At 43.4% G+C, this 14,941-nt stretch overlaps 1 protein-coding gene across 2 annotated transcripts in view; it reads left to right on the top strand.

The window, feature by feature from the left end:
• SCAF8 (SR-related CTD associated factor 8) overlaps positions 1-3,962 on the top strand; it is a 68,878-nt gene extending 64,916 nt beyond the window's left edge. For both annotated transcript variants that reach the window (XR_014217483.1, XM_082215204.1), the window contains one exon: positions 2,688-3,962. The gene's annotated coding sequence lies outside the window, so the exon portion shown is untranslated. The remainder of the gene's footprint in view (positions 1-2,687) is intronic.
• Positions 3,963-14,941: the final 10,979 nt, after the last annotated feature.

Here is a 14,941-nt window from a genome sequence, read left to right as displayed (position 1 = left end):
TTGGTGTGATACCATATTCTACCATTTCTGTCCTGTGTTCTGCATGGGTAATCTAATATATGCGGTCCTATTTAATAGAGCACTTCCTGTGGGTTGAATCCATTGCTAGTTCTAGTCAGAAGTAGACACACTGAAATTAACGGACCTGACTAACTTAGGTTCATGGATTTCCATAGGAGACAAGTTGGGATTGCAGACCTGCTAATTTACTATTGACTTCCTACAAGCCAAGGAACTCTGAGCTGCTCTCTCTCTGAGCTCCTCCTCTCAGCTTCCTGGGTGCTGAGGCACTGACCTCTATTTTTATTTACAGTATTAATTAAATTTCTATGCCGCCCTTCCTCTGTAGTTCTCAGGGCAGTTCACAGCCCTTGAGCCAAAGGACTGTCCTAGGTCAATTGTCTCAGGTGGTTATGTCGCAAGAGTAGGGCTGTAGCAGCTTTATGACCTTGGTAGAAAGGAGGAGATCATGCTAGTAGGTCCCCTCTGTAAAATAAATAACAGTTGCATATGTACAGAAATATGCAGAAATAAAGAGGCTGACAAAAGCACTCTTGAGCTGGTTTTATTGAGTCAAGCAAGACCGTAAGCTGTCATTATGGAGCAATTTTTCAGAACAGGAAATTAACCCAAACATTTTAATGTGCTGTGCAGCATTACTTCTAAGTGCATGGGTTTTTAATAGATCTTAATTTTCTTTGGAGAGTTGGCAGATTCCTGTTTGTTTAAACATATTCTTTAGATTATGTTTCAGATATTTTAAACTTTCCAAGGGGAATTATTTACTTGCCGTCTATCCCTGCCCAGTCTCGAAGCCGTTCTGTCAAGTGCTTCCTTGGCATGTTTTATTCTGCACTCTGAGTTTGATTGAACGGGAAATGCCTTCTGATTTACATTGGAATATCTTTGGACAAAGTAAGGGCTAGGTTCTTGAATGCATGTCTATTTAGCTGTTACCCCGCCTGATTCTGAGGGCTCTGTTGACATTGCATTAGTTCAAAGGATGGATTCTGAAGCACTTATGGTGTAGCCTATCAGACCAGCAAAGCGGGTGGGTTACAGGGAACTCCTTGAGTAGAGTTACAACTTTTGGGACACCCTCTCCCTCTAAGCAACCACAAAAGAAAAAGGGTTTGTGGGGTGGTTCCAGTGATGTGGGAGCAGCAGAACTGTGGCTGTGCAGCAAGGGTAGGAGACCTTCATCATCTTGAGGATCTCATTCCCTTCTGGGCAAACTTCCAGGGCCCACATGCCTGTGGTGGGCAGGGCCAGAGGCAAAGGAGGGGGGCAGACCAACAAATGTAAATTTTACCATTTTACAATAAGCTAGGTTCTGCCCACACTCTGTCCTACATCCAGGCAAGCAAGGGTCATTAACAGAGTTCAAGGGCAGATTTTAGCCAATCAAAAGGACTCGGGATCTGAGGCAGGGCCTGGGGAGAATGCCACAGGCAAGATATAGAGCTATGGAGAACCACATTTGATCCCCACGAGTGAAGCTCCCCACACAGGTATACAATATATACCGTATGGGATTTGCTCAGACTCCTACCTGTTCATTCCTGACGCCACCAGTCTGCTTGGTAGGCTTCTGGTGGGCCAAGGTGTGTTGTACCACAATCACTGTGTAGCTTTCCAGGTTTGAATGTGTTGGACCAGTGTAACAGGACCCTCTCCCTAAATGTGGACATTTCTTGAATGGTTTAGAGTACAGTAACCTTAAGTCAAGGTCCCAGGATTTGTGTCTCAGATAAACTCAACTGTCACATGCCTTCCCACCAGGTATTCATTCCAAGCTGGATAAAATACACAGAGTGCTTTTGTTCAAAGATGATAATTTATTTCATATTCATTTGCAGAAGAGACAAAATAATAAAAAATCTATATGCAGATGCCATTTAATGAGTTAATGCAGTACCTAGATGATTCAGGTGAGGCAGGAGTCTGCAGTGACGTCATCAGCATCGCTGATTTTGGGAACAATTGTGATGGGTGTATATTCAAGCTCTTTGGATAATTCATTTCTTAGTATGATGGTCTTCTTTATAACAACCCACTATTCTTTGCTGAATTAAAGTATGAATAACAGAAAGTTTTGAAAAAGAATTTAAGCTCACCCCTTAGAAGTGTGTCTTCTAAAAAATGTGTAGCAATCCTGCAGTCAAAGTAAGCAAGAAGAGATAACTGTTCAGTTTAGTCTGGAGAGCACAGAGAAAACAAATAGTATCAATGCATAGACCAGCCTTGTAAACAAGTCCACAAAATTTACTAGCCTGCAAGCCCTCCCTTGCCCCGATAAAACCCTACCCTGTTGAACTATCCTGCCAGTGCTTGGCACAAGAGGGGCAGATTTCCCTGCTCTAGAAGACTGCTTGGTTTCTCTTGTGGTCACAGAGGGAGGACTGAGTGCCCAACCCCTTTTCTGCCAACCCACTCATTCACTTACATAGAATTCCATGCACTCACTTACATGCAATTTCTGGTCACCTATAGCAACCAGAAGCGAGGCTTAAACACAAGACCGTACTCGACTTCAGACATTATTATTAGCTTGCTGAAAACATTAAATACTAACCTAGGGAATTTTCTGTATTTGCTTTTGAATGTTGAATCTGTTTTTCATTTGTTAAAAAAAAGCTCGAAACATGCGTCCAGTGACAATTAGTAATTATTCCTTTTGTCAACAGGCAATATGATGAAGGATGTTGTGGCAGCTTACCGGGTGCTGAGCTTGGCAGAGTTCAATGAGAAGAACTTCAGTGTTCTTTTGGGAATCACATCGGATCTTGGTTACGAAGTATTAGAAGGAAGGAACCTGGCGTTATATATTGAGGAAGCGTTGTGTGTCAGAACACACTTTCCAGTAGAAACCAGGGATTACGAATGTACCTACCAGTATTACCTGTCTGAGGCAGGCTTAATTTTATAAATTGAAAGCAATAAACTCTATGAGTTTTTTTAAAAAAAACAACAACAAAGAAATCTTTTTTTGTGTTTTTGAGGATGATCTGCTCAAAGGAACAGTTGTTGTTGTTTTGCATCCAGTACAGAGAGAGGCTCTTCTGCAGGCCCAGAAGAAAACACTGGACTGTAAATCATAAACTAAAACCCACTTGCATCTTCTAATGCTAGTCATCGAAGGACAGGTTGCAAGAAAACAAAAATGCTACAGTGTCAAAGGTGTTCCATTTTCTTTCAGGACATGTCTCTACATGTGTTCTTAGGAGGCTCCATTTGATGTAATGCCACATGTGCAATCATTGTGTAGACCTTGAATTGTGACTGGTGCCCTCAGTTCTGGATGTTTGCACTGACAAAGGTGTAATGCCAAAGCAGCATCATGTTTTGTGATCCATTGAAACGCCACTTCCTAAGACCTTAATTCCCGGCACAGGAAGTCTAGGGCTCTGGGTTTAAGGCCCGGAGAACACTTGGGTATTTTCAGGTTGATGAGCTGAAAGGTCTTCTGAGTTTCAGAAGAACTGGAAATTAAAATCCCAGGGCCGATATTTGGCCAGTCTCATCCTTCGGTTCTCTATTAATAACTAGAAGACTAAGCTCTAAAAAGAAAAGTAATGATGAAATTGGGAAAGGGTGGGAATTAAGTAATTTTAAAATGCACTCAGCAGGCAAGAGTTTTCATATTCCTAATTAAGCACCCAAAGAAAAGCTCTACATTTCAGGCTCAAACATGTGGACTTGGTTTAATGATCAACTCAGGTGGGGTGGGGGGTGGGGAGAAGCATGATCATAAGCCATATGTGAAAAGGTCATTTTTGTCTATCTGCTTATTTGTGTTTTGTTCTCTCAGAATGAAAGGGCCAGTCACTTGGAATGTTGTAGTTCATGGTCTCTTGAAATCTGATTAGTCAGAATCGTTCAGCAAGATCATTCCCCTTATGCTGTACCTGCATGGTGACTGCAGCATTGGACCTGTATAACAATAAACAAAGAAGAAAAGTTTTGATGCACAGTTTATTATTTCACCATTGTCTGCATCTTGTAAAGCATGGCTTTTAAATCTTACTGTGTGCCTTTGTTTAGTTTCCCATGCTGTGTACAACACAACACTTTGGAACATAGATTACCTAGGGTGTGTTGCCACTCTCCCTAGGTGAGCCCTCAAAATGCAGACGTCATCTGCACACCCCCAATCAACTACCACTCTCCACAGAAACAGGTCTGCGCTGTTTCTGTTATATTTTCAGTGCTGTGGTTGATACACTCATGGCTTCTTCTGTTTCGATCTGAGTCTTTGTTCAACTTTTACAGGGCCAATACCATGTTAAGGCTAGAAAACAGACAGACAGTTGCAAGAACAGATACAGGTGACATACTGTGCTGTATTTCCCTAGCAAGGAAAAAATGGTCTACAATAGCCTTTTTCCCATGAGCCATAGTAGGGTGATACTTTTATTGGGATGAGCTGAAATGTCACAAAATCCAGAGTGTCTTTGTTCGCTGTTTTGCGACACTTTAGTTAATGCTGATAATGGTGTTGCCCCGCTTTAGAATTTTATTTTTCTGACACACCAACACAGAGCACCCTATGCCTTTTGTGAAAAAGTGCGTGCCCATCACTACCAATCTTCCCCAAAGACCTACGGCTGCAGGGGAGTTTGGGGGGGGGGGAGGGTGTTCTAGATGGCTGATAGTTCAATGTTGAAGCTACACACCTGGACAGTACTGCATGTGAACTGTGTGCTGTAGATCAGGGGTGGTCAGCCTGGTGCCCTCCGGGTGTTGTGGACTTCAACTCCCATCATCAGTGACGGCTGGGGCTGATGGGAGTTGTAGTCCAAAACATCCGCCCTAGACCATGTCCCAGAATCATCTGCAATGCAGGGGGGTTCCTTAGCAGCTAAGTGGGTTCTTTTTTTAAAAAAAAAATGAAAATACCAATTGTGCTCTAGGGTCAGGGCTGAGCTATAGGCCAGTAAGCTGGGAATCAGGGGGTCAGAACTGAGGGATCAACCCAGGCGTCAGGGAACAAAGCTAAGGAGCTGGAGCTAGAGAAGGCATAGGAACATACCAGAGCCAAGAAGACATCGCTGTTCTAACAGCAGAAACAGGAAGCCATTTATAGTCCCTTCTAGTTCAAGAGCATTCAGTGACCAGTCTTGGTGGATGGAGCCAATCCAGAGTGCTGTAAGCGGAGTGGGGCAGATACTGGCCCACAGACCTCCATGTTACAAATCCCAAATGAAAAGTATCGTGGAAGTATGTTAGTAGGACTACAGAAATTCCTTTCTGACACACAGCCTAGTTTATGATCCAACCAAGCAGTTTTAAGTCAATTGACTAATTTCAATCAGGGAGGCTTAATCAGTGAAACTTCAGAGCGCTTAACTTTGGATCACGCTCATTGCATTCCTCGTGTTACTAGTATTCATTTTTCTGGTACCTGGGATATTTGTGCCCCTTATTTTTGTGGCTGTCCTGTTTGTCAAGCTGTGCTATTGGAGGTGGTTTCCAGGAACTGCAAAAGGGAGACTCCATCTGTTGAAGAAATCATTTTTAAAGAGAGAGAGAAAGAAAACACCATGGCATGCTAAGGGCATAGGTTGGGCGTTTTTGTTCTCTGGATAAATCTGCTTTTCAAAAGCCTTCACTCCTTCCCCCCAGCATCTGGCAAGCTTCTCTTTGTGAATGCCCATGAATATTTACAAGGTCTGGCCTCCACCCCTCCCTTCCTGAAGTTTCAACAACAAGCTTTTGAGCAGCATTGTCCTGTGGAAACTTCAGACATTCTGATGCAAGGCAGGGCTAGCTTTCTTCACAATATTAGCTGACTTTGACGAGTTGAATCAACTCAATACTACACAATTAGAACAATATTATGTTCACATTCAAATGAGATGGGCAGTCTTTGAACAGGCCTTTAATGGGCAGTCATGCCCCACCCCTCAAAAAAGAACATCTGTTTTGACATAATTTTAGACTTGATCTAAATTAAGGCAGCCGGTTGATTCAGAATTGTTTGGATATGAGAGTTGTTGTGCCCAGTTAGCCTTCAAGGTTGCAGTGGGAACTCCAGAAATGATGCTTCCGCATTGAAACACGTGGCATTGGCTTTATTTTTTAAAAGCCCACACTTAATCCGATGGCATAATTTGCTCATTATGGGAACAAGCCACTGAGTGCTCAATTGTGGTGCTGTTTTATTGCAAAGGTTGCTTGCCATAATGAACATGTTAGCCAGTAAGAAGCAAAGAGGGACATATTCTAGCTTTCAGGAAGTAAAGACTGCCAATTGCTGTCTTAAATTTGTCAACACAGAGACAAATGATACAATGCATATTTCAAGTGTAGTCATCCACATACATTTTCTTAGTAATCTCCTGGGTGTGGGATGAATTATCCCAAACCAGGCAGACCTATACCGACTTTGAGCCCCTCCCACCCTCTGTTTTCCTCTGCTGTTTCTCAAAATAACTGGACATGAGGCATTCTTAACACTAATCTTCTTATTCAAGGCATTGGAACCCCCAAAGGCTTCTGGCACTACATCCTCTCTATCATCAGAAGGAGAAGTTTATTTGAAGAAACCACTAGTATTGTTTGAAGTAGAGTTAATGTTTCTCATTTTCTCAGTGACTTTCAGAAGTTAGCCACGTGTTCATAAATATGCCTTGATGCCTTTTCCGCCACAAAATATTTCCATGGCTGCTGGCATCACGAGGATCCTGCATTCATGCTGAATCTTCCTCACGAAATCAATCTGTGAAAAAGTGAATATAAACTTTATTGTACTGGAGATTTTTTAGCTCGGGGCTTCTTTATTTTGAAATAAACATGATTATGCAGGATGTGGAGGAAATGGACAGGAAGAAACTGGACAGAGGTTGGATGGCCATCTGTCATGGATGCTTTAGTTGAGATTCCTGCATTGCAGGGGGTTGGACTAGATGACCCTCAGGGTCCCTTCCAACTCACTGTTTCCATAATTCTATAGTTCTAAGTTTCTATCTTAATACTAGAACTCAGGGCCATCTAATCAAGCTGAATGTTGGAAGTTTCAGGACAGTAAAATAAACAGAAGGTTCTGGACACTTCTTCAGACGTCATAATAGAATAGACCCTGCAAAGGGACATTTGAGAAGCACGAGTCCCATACTGATAAGGTAGATTTTCCACATAGAGGTATGTATTGGGGGGGGGGCTATGAAGCACACTATTTTTAATTTGTAAAGCATATAAACAGAGACCACACAACATCAAAATGCCCTCATTTCATAACCCACAAGAACAATAACAAGAAAGAAAGAAAACTCAGTTTTACTTTAGGCTCAAGTTAAAATTCTTCAGTGAGAAGTTGAACAAAAATGGTGCTGTGCTGGATCAGTCCCTTAAGCCCAGTATTCTGTCTTGAATAGTGGGCAGCCCAGATGTCTCTTCTGAAAGCACAAAAACTGGGTATGAGGACAATGGGGTGGCTTTCCTCCTGTCATTTAAGCACCTATCACTCAGAAGAAGATTGCCTCTGGACAGGAAAGTTCAACCTGTCTGTTTTGGCTGGTAGCTGTCAATAGATCTGTCCTCCTATATGGAGTTTCAGCTGAAGTTACTTCTGCACAGCTATCTGCAACCTCTCATAGAGTTAAAGTATATTTTTAGGCACGGTTGTGGTGCTTTCCAGTAACACTAGGGGGAGCTCTCCTCCACTCTTATCCCTCACAAGTCCACTTTACACACTAATACTGCTGTTGAATTTTCACCAACAGGCCCACAACATCTAAAGAGTAGCAACTAGACCATAATTCTAATAGTCATGAGAAAAAGCACACTGCCCACATCTCCAGCTCTTTTTAATTCTTTGTTACAGTTGCTTCCAGTGTCCTTTTCAGAGCTCAGAAGATTTTTATAGCTGATTTTTTTAAAAAAAAAAATATGGCATGATTTAACTCCAACATGTGATCACGAAGGTGGATAAATGACCCCATGAAGAAAGGCTAATATTACTTGAGCTGCACACTCAGGAATATGGCAGCCACCTCTGAGATGCTGGCTCCCAGGAAAAGGGTAACTGATCAAAGAAGGAAAGGGCAGCTGTTTGCTCCTCCTTTGTACAAAATTGCCTCCACGTGATTGTAGACAAGATATTGGGGAGGACTTGACAGTGTGAACCACTTCTGATTCTTCCTGGCTGTGGAAACATATTCCACTGCTGGCATTTACTCACGTCTGGCGATTTGCACAACCTCTTGCACCGTGTTTCTCTCAGAGGTTGTTTATGTTTGGAAATCCTCCAGTCCCCCCTGGTGTGATTTGTTCACCAGAGGGTCTGAATAGTGCCAGCAACTCGGCTACTGTTTTAAAACGGGCACAGACCTGGAGGTCTGTCTGATGCTTTGCTTTCTTGGCTAGGAAGAGACGCTATAATATCAGCAGGCTCCTAAGTGGCTGGATTCAAAGCTGAAGGGGATGGAGGAAGGTTTCACCATTTCCTATGCTACACTCAGCATCAAAGGGATAGCAGAATAGTTACAATGCCTGACCACAAGGCTGGAGGCTGTGCAGCTGATGTTTCCTGCTCATATCACAAGGCTGCTTCCATATAAAAAAATGACATATCAGACGTCAAAACTGGGTGTGGGGCCAGCTGCTATCACAGTGTGCTATATATGCAGTGTTGATTTAGGAAACCTGCATTCTAGGTTAAGTAGGTGTGACTTCCTTTGACCACCGCAGAAGTGTAGCACGCGGTCCAGATACAGTACTAAGTCAATGTGAGGTTTAGTCTTTTTCAAAAGGGAACGATACAAATGATTGCTCCCTAAGCTGTTCACCATGGTTTATACCCCTGTCAGTTTGCTTACACAGGGGTACGGCGCTTGCAGGAAACACAGAATTAAATCACATACTGCAAACGCTACATTGTGCTTAGACTCTTAGAATGCTATGGGTATATTTGCCAAGTCTTTCTGCTCCCTTTCCCTGGCTGGATGCCGTTCAAGAGAATCCCCAAGCAACTTTCAAGCAGTATGTAACAACAACAAAACTGAACAAAATAATACAGATGAACCTTTGGCCCTCCAGATGCTGCTGAACTACAACTCCCAACAGCCCTTGCAAGCATGGTCAGATAATAATAATAAACATCATAATAATATATTTATATGCAGCCCATCTGATTTATATCCCCATCCACTCTGGGGAGCTTCCAACAAATTAAAGCATCTAACACAATAAAACATTAAACATTAAAAACTTCCCTCTACAGGGCTGCCTTCAGATGTCTGAGGCCAGTGGCACTGGGAGCTGAAGTTCAGCAACATCTGGCAGGCCAAAGGGTCCCCACATCTGTAACAGAACATCAATACAAATACAAATATTATTTATTAAGTCAAAGTCATTGCAAATGATAAAATACATAAAACTGAATAAAAACAGGATAGAACATCAGTCTCAGCTGAGAAATCACAATTACAATGGCAGAGCGAATAACAGCTGACTCTATCAAGTCCCAGTATTGTTAACAAATCCACAATAAATCAGTGATCGTGCAATTCTAACCTATAAAACAATACGAACAAAACAGAAGCAAAGGAGTAGGCGAAGCACTATTACATTCATCGCACCCCACCAAACACATGGCCTCAAGAGTCACTCATTCTGCTCAACTCATTAAAACGCACATCCCAGCATACAAGAGGGCCCAGATGTAACAGAAATATCTATAAGCAGAGCCATACAATAACAGGCACCCAGTCTCCCAAGCACCAGTCCCAGGGATGTGTGTCTGAGGGCTGACTAAATGTATAGTGGTACCTCGGGTTACAAACACCTTGGGTTACAAACAGTTCGGGTAACAGGCTCCACTAACCCAGGAGTAGTACCTCAGGTTAATAACTTTACCTCGGGATAAGAACAGAAATTGTGGTGCAGCGACAGCAGGAGGCTCCATTAGCTAAAGTGGTACCTCAGGTTAAGAACAGACCTCTAAAACAAATTAAGTTCATAACCAGAGGTACCACTGTACCACCTGTTGGTGAGGAACTGAATAAAAGCCCACAAAAACCGGAAAGAGCTAGTCTAGCAATAAAGCTGGGATTTGCTTACAACACTTGATTTATATGCTCGGGAAGGGCAGATATGCAAGGAGAGAGAAGGCCAAAGTACAACCGCGAATGTGAATGGTGAAATAAAAGGTCATGCTTCGATAGGCATAGACAAAAGGAGAGGGAACCCTGGCTGACTATTTTGCTTCTGTCTACACTTCAAGACGAGGAGAAGAGGTGAGGGCTGAAATAACACACCACCATACTTCAACTTGGCAAAGTCTAAGGGAGATGGAGAGGGCAGAGGAGAAATGAATTACAGATTTAATGGTGAGACAGGCCAGAAAGCAGGTCCCTGAGATTTTTGTGTGCAAAATGGCTTCATTTGTCCCTAGAAGAAGCAACCGTTAAGGCAGAGAGGGAAGGAAAACTCCAAGCCCAAGAAGGCGACAGTCTGAGACCAGTCATCTCCACTTGGCACTTGCAGCAATGTGGCTTTCTCCCGCTACCCTTTTCCCTAACCGATGCTTCCACACTTTGTCACTGGCACTGCCACAGCCCTTTTTGTGCTCCTTCCACCATGTGAATATAGTACACATGGGAAGAGGCCAGGAATGGCAGCAAGCTATCCATGACAGACAAGAGGGCAACAACTGAAGGTGATGAGACAGCATTCTCCCAATAGTGGGGTCCCGAACCTCTCCCTCTTCTCCTTTCGCCTGGCACTGTTTCCCCACTACCTCAGAATGGCCAAAATCCAATATTGCATCAGTGGATGTAATGGTTTTCTCTTCCTTCCAGTCTGTGCAAGTGGAAGGCTGTTGCACATGTGGGGTACCACAGTTAGAGGTCACCCAAAGGTCCAGCACAAAAGGGTGGTGGTCAGAAATCCAAAGCCCTCCAGGTGTGGTTGGACTGCAGCTCCCAGTTTCCCTGGTCATTGGCCATACTGGCTGGAGCTGATGGGAGTTGGAGTTTAAAAACACCTGGAAGGTTCCCCATCCCTGTTTGAGAAGATAGGACATAGAAACAAATAACTATATAAGCCTGTTACAAACATCTGGGAACCCAGTTAGGAGAAGAGCATCTGGTCAAATTAGGAAATGGGGGAGTGCCTGTTTCTGAGATTAAAAGTATCACCACCATCCAGATGATGCAACCATTATAGATACATTACATGGATATTCTCTGCATTGGAAAAAGTGATATGGTTAACCAATCACTAAAGTCACACCTGATGTTATCTCTCATTAATATTAATAAGGGTTGCAGGCCAGACAGGTGAATCCATCAGCAGGCCAACCATTGCGCCTTTTTATTTTTATTTTTTCACTTTGTTTTTACCTGTCACTTTTCAGGTTTTTTTTTTTTTTTACATTTGTATTTTTCCCCCCCATTCTGTTTCTATCTTCCTAGCTTTATAAACTGCTGAGAAATCTTCAGGTACAGAGTGGGTTCAGAAATGCACCAAGTAAAATAAATTAAGTAAGCCGCCAGCCATAGCCCCACCAGTAGAGAAGAAAAGGCCACAGAACGTCTGTCACTGTAAAAAAACCACATCACAGCTAACAGGCATTTTCTCGTGCAACTCTCACTCATTGCAGTGGCCTTGAAGAGAACTTCCCATTCAATTGTGCCCTTAAAAGGAAAGAGGTTTTGTGTGTCATGGAAAGATGGGAGGAGCCGTGGCTCAGTTGATGCCTTGTGTGCTGAAGGTGCCAGGTTCAATTCCACAGAAACTCTAGACAAAACAATCTCTGGTGGCTGGATTAGAAAGGCCCCCTCCTGAGTCTGTGGGGAGACCCATCACCAGCTACTGTAAACAAGAATCCTGTGTTAGAGGGGAACCAATTGTCTGTCATGGTCGGAAGCGGCTTCCTATTATTCTTTCTTCCAGTTCTAATGTCCATGTATTTTTGAGATAATTAAATGGTATGCATCTGGAAAATTCAGCATTTGTCTCTAGTTTTAGAAGGCTGCAGAGAAATGAGGTAGAACACAACAATTCTCTCTGACTCTTATCTTGTGTTTGGGGCTGAAAGTTATGGAAACTGCTATGCTGTCCATGAATCATTTGCGGAATATATATCTATATCTATATATCATCTATATATATGCAGGTTTTGGTGTCTTCGGGTGTCTTCCCGTGTAAGAGTAGGGGTGTCTGGGCGACGTTTCGACGAGGTCTCACTCGTCATCTTCAGGCTGGTGCTTTCGGCTTCTTGTTACTGGAACAGAGCAGAATCTGGTGTTTGAGTTCCTATAAATACTGTTGAGGGGTGTGGTGTATAGCCTCCAACGTTCTGGGCAGAGAGGAAGTTCCTAGATTAGTGTGCCTTTTCTTCTTTTGTTCCTTAATTACTTGAGGGATATCTTGAGTGATTTCATGAGTGATATTCTGAATACCCCTGGGTGGGTCATTAAGTGTAGATTAGTTGCTAAAGCTTTCGTGTCGGGTCTATGAAATACCCTGCAAAGTCTGCCCAGCCACGTACATTGGACAAACAAACAGACGAATAAATGCACGTATCGCAGAACACAAGAATGCCGTCAAAAAAGAAGAAAAAACTTCCTCTCTTTTCCAACACATGAAAGAAACAGGACACGAAATTAATTTTGCAGATTCCAAATTGCTCTTTAACATGGAACATCACCACAAGAGAATAATCATGGAAGCCATCGAGATAGAGAAACACCCTCACAACATGAACAAGCGTGACGACACGTCCCGCCTGCCAGACATCTGGAAATTAGCCCTCCCCACAAAAACCGACACCAGAACCAGAGGCACACAGAACGCCGTCACCAATCAACCACACCAGACCCAAACCCAGACCCTCTCCACAGACATATTACAGACTCCATCCAGTAGCCAAACTATAGTGGCACCTCCGGATGCTGCACCCCCCTGCAATCCCTACACAGATCTGGCGGGCACTAGGCACAAAATCACAGCTCGCCCCTATACACGAAGCCAAGCCAGAGCACAACTAAATGCAGCACAGCCATCTTCTCAGAAAAACTCTTCACAAGCTCAAGAGGTCAAGACACGAAAGCTTTAGCAACTAATCTACACTTAATGACCCACCCAGGGGTATTCAGAATATCACTCATGAAATCACTCAAGATATCCCTCAAGTAATTAAGGAACAAAAGAAGAAAAGGCACACTAATCTAGGAACTTCCTCTCTGCCCAGAACGTTGGAGGCTATACACCACACCCCTCAACAGTATTTATAGGAACTCAAACACCAGATTCTGCTCTGTTCCAGTAACAAGAAGCCGAAAGCACCAGCCTGAAGATGACGAGTGAGACCTCGTCGAAACGTCGCCCAGACACCCCTACTCTTACACGGGAAGACACCCGAAGACACCAAAACCTGCATTCCTGTACCCGTGAAAATCTACGAAAGCAAACATCTATATATATATCTATATATCTATATATCTATATATCTATATATCTAATTTATCTGGTGTTGTGAGGTAACTTATCTCCAACTTGGATATGACTTTTGGGGGGGAACAGCTTATGACTCCAAAGTAGAAGAGCTAGTTTTGAATACAAAGGAATTAGCATGTGTGGCAGAAAATGGCTACAGACACACAGCATTGCAAAAGTGTCCTGGATACTTAGAATCATTGAATTGTAGGGTTGGAAGGGACCCAACAGATCATCTAGTTCAACCCCCTGCAATGCAGGAATGACAGCCTGTAATTCTAGATCCATGGGCCAGGAGACAACTTCACCTGTTGAACAGCAGCCTGAAGGGGGAGAAGGGAGAAAGACTCCACCTGCAGCAGATCAGCCTTCTAGGACACAAAGGAGAAGGTGCTGATGAGAACCAGCTGGTTTCATCCTTCTTAAGAAGAGCTTCCAGCAGCAGTCAGACACTGGAATGAACAGTTGTTGTTCCTGGCCCTACTTTGTTGTTTCCTGCTCATCTTGACCCTTGACCTCATGATCATTGGATTCCTTGACCCCAGACCACACAGATTGCTGGTTTGCCCACCCCTAGAACTGGACCAGACGTCAGATGGCTCCAGGCAAGTACACCTCAGAGACTCTTCTGGTTGGCTGGCCTCCCACTCCACTGAGCTCTGCACGTTGTTGCTCAACATTGAGACTATGACACCTGAGGTTTTCTCTACCAGATTCCTTTATGTGTGTGGATGAAGGGACTGGCCCTCACAATGTGCAGGAGCACTGTGCCTACATCGCAGAATACATGAAACTCTGGGTTGGGAAAAAACTTGTCAACGCTCCCAAAATGTTGTTTGGCGCAGGTCAGGTTTGCATATGACTCTGTCCCACATCACAAAGACACCTGTCTGTACCCTGCAACCATTTTCTGGAAAGGGCTCTAAAAACAGTGGTTTATTTCTAGATTTAACACCAGCTTAACCACTGCCGAAAACAGTGAACCAAGATATGGTTTGCTAAATGTTTTTGCAGAAGATCACTAACTAGTTGGGCTTTCCATGGTGGGGCTGGCATCTAACAGCTTCGTTGATCAGTTAACAAATCTGGTGACAACAGTAAGAAGATAATAACTTGAACGTTGAGAAAATGATCTTTAACAACACATTGGCTGCCAAGTGACAAGTGAAGCCCGCAAGCGCAGCTGCAGCAATGGACCTCTTTGCCTTGTCTATAACAGGAAACCATTGCCTCCAAGTCAGGTCAGCTACAGCAATGCCAGCAGAAGTTTATTTCTTTGACAACATTTGTATGCTGCACTACCATTACATTCTCTGAGCAGCTTACAGTGGGTAAGTATGAGAGCCATTTAAATCCAAACTAGAATGTAAAGCCATAAAATCAAAGCACGAGACAACAAAGCTCAACCACGGTAAGCTTGTGTGCACACTTGCACCGAGGGGGATTGAACCCCTCCATGCAGCAGCTGGTGAATAGGGGTTCAATCCTGCTTTCTGCA

Source organism: Podarcis vaucheri (assembly GCF_965113315.1).
Source record: "Podarcis vaucheri genome assembly, chromosome: 3".
In the NCBI taxonomy this organism is placed as follows: Eukaryota; Metazoa; Chordata; class Lepidosauria; order Squamata; family Lacertidae; genus Podarcis; species Podarcis vaucheri.
This window is presented reverse-complemented; position numbering and strand designations above follow the sequence as displayed.